Source organism: Cucurbita pepo, chromosome LG01 (assembly GCF_002806865.2).
Source record: "Cucurbita pepo subsp. pepo cultivar mu-cu-16 chromosome LG01, ASM280686v2, whole genome shotgun sequence".
Taxonomy (NCBI): Eukaryota; Viridiplantae; Streptophyta; class Magnoliopsida; order Cucurbitales; family Cucurbitaceae; genus Cucurbita; species Cucurbita pepo.
In genome coordinates this window covers 18,227,496-18,229,633 of record NC_036638.1, presented here as the reverse complement: position 1 = coordinate 18,229,633, position 2,138 = coordinate 18,227,496, and the positions used below count along the sequence as shown (strand labels likewise).

Sequence of the window (2,138 nt, the reverse complement as noted above, 5' to 3'; positions counted from 1 at the left end):
TTCTTTCCATTAAATCCAAAGACGTACCTCACCTGAATAGAGTATTCTAATTAATAGAGTATTCTAATTAATAGAGTATTCTAATTAATAGAGTATTCTAATTGAATGCATAAAAGTTATTCTAGATCGAAAAGCTCAACAAAATGCTTTTAGCCCCTCAACTCCCAACAAATATAGATTTCATACCGGAGAGAAAAAATCATATTGAGTGAGCTAAAAAATGATAGATGTTCAAGAAGAGAAATTTGGTCTAGTGATATTATTCTTGCTTAGGGTGTGAGAGGTTCTAAGTTCACATCTTAGAATGCCCCTGTCCTTAATTCTCTTAGTACTTCGGTTATCAATTTACTCGCACATTTTTTCTATCGTGAGATAGCAATTCCGTTATAAATATTGTTAAATGGTATGGTAGCAAGGGACGAACTTTAGCCCCTCAACTCCCAACAAATATAGATTTCATACTTGAGAGAAAAAATCATATCGAGTGAGAGCTAAAAATGATAGATGTTCAAGAAGAGAAATTTGGTCTAGTGATATTATTCTTGCTTAGGGTGTGAGAGGTTCTGAGTTCACATCTTACAATGCCCCTGTCCTTAATTCTCTTAGTACTTCAGTTATCAATTTACTCGCACGTTTTTTCTATCATGAGATAGCAATTCCGTTATAAATATTGTTAAATGGTATGGTAGCAAGGGACGAACTACGGTTAAATAGTAGCATTCAAGAATGCTCAACGTACAACGTATTATAAATATTGTTAAATGGTATTGTAGCAAGGGACGAACTACAGTTAAATAATAGCAAAGAATGCTCAACGTACAACGTATTATAAATATTGTTAAATGGTATGGTAGCGAGGGACGAACTACGGTTAAATAGTAGCAAAGAATGCTCAACGTACAACGTATTATAAATATTGTTAAATGGTATGGTAGCAAAGAATGCTAACGTAGTAAAATTGTGAAAGGGACGAAGTAAATCCCAAAGGAATGCACATAAGCTTTAGTGGCAATGCACCAGCTTCAACCAAAATAATTTTGCGCTGGGTCATTTATAATCTTTAAGGCACAAGGTAGGTTCTAAAGCACAAAAACATGTGGATAAATTTTAAATATAGAGGCGCATAAAACATATGGACTATCAACTAAAAATTATAGATTCACTACTAGGGCATTTGGTATAGTGGTATGATTCTCGCTTCGGATGTGAGAGGTCTCAAGTTCGATTCTTGAAATGCCCCCTACAATTATATCAAATTGAACATAGCAATAGTTCACATAGTTCACATAGATGTTTGGAAAAAAAAAAGAGCTAAGTATGTGAGGATACCACTCTCAAATCATTTCAGGAGGGCTTGAGAAAGTCTTGCAAAAGAAGATGATGGCAGTCTACTACACCATTTATTTTCTATTGCAGAATTTCGGCGTTACACCCTCGACCCTAACAAATTGTTCTATGATATTTTTTTCTAGGAACTCTTTGTTTTCTCTATTGCACTAATCTCCCAATAGTAGTTTTACCTACGTCATCTATCGTCACAATCCTTTTAAGGAAGATGCGCCCAAATAACCGGTGAACAATAACATTTAAAGAAGTTTCAGAGAGCGTGAAGAGGCGGAATAGAGAATAGGAATGAGAAGGGTACCAAAATTTTCAGTGAGTCGTATAAGGATCACGTAAATAGTCAAAAAATCCACTACAAGGGCATTTGGTCTAGTGGTATGATTCTTGCTTCGGGTGCGAGAGGGATCGAGTACGATTCTTGAAATGCCCCAACAATTATATCAAATTTAATAAAGAAATAATTCAAAAGATATCCCAACAATTATATCAAATTTAATAAAGAAATAATTCAAAAGATATCCAGATCGAGTACGTAAATAGTCAGAAGATATCCAGCCCAAAAGAAAGAAATGGTTAATGATACAATCAACCAATAGCAATTCTTTTATTATTGATATTGAATCGTTAGAACTCTTTCAATCTCTCTTTTTTAGGATCCATACGACTTTTCCCGAAGAATAACGTAATCTTTTTTTTCCTATTACTCTTACTCCCTCGATAGTATATACCTTCCGTATTTTAAAATTATTTGTATATTTATGTTCCCTAGATTATCTTGAGCCATGTATACATGG

General features: G+C 34.1%; 1 non-coding gene across 1 annotated transcript; it reads left to right on the top strand.

Moving 5' to 3' along the window:
- The first annotated feature begins 1,168 nt into the window (after positions 1 to 1,168).
- Positions 1,169 to 1,240, top strand: TRNAP-CGG. The gene has a single exon. It is a non-coding gene; the product is annotated as a tRNA-Pro (tRNA).
- Positions 1,241 to 2,138: the final 898 nt, after the last annotated feature.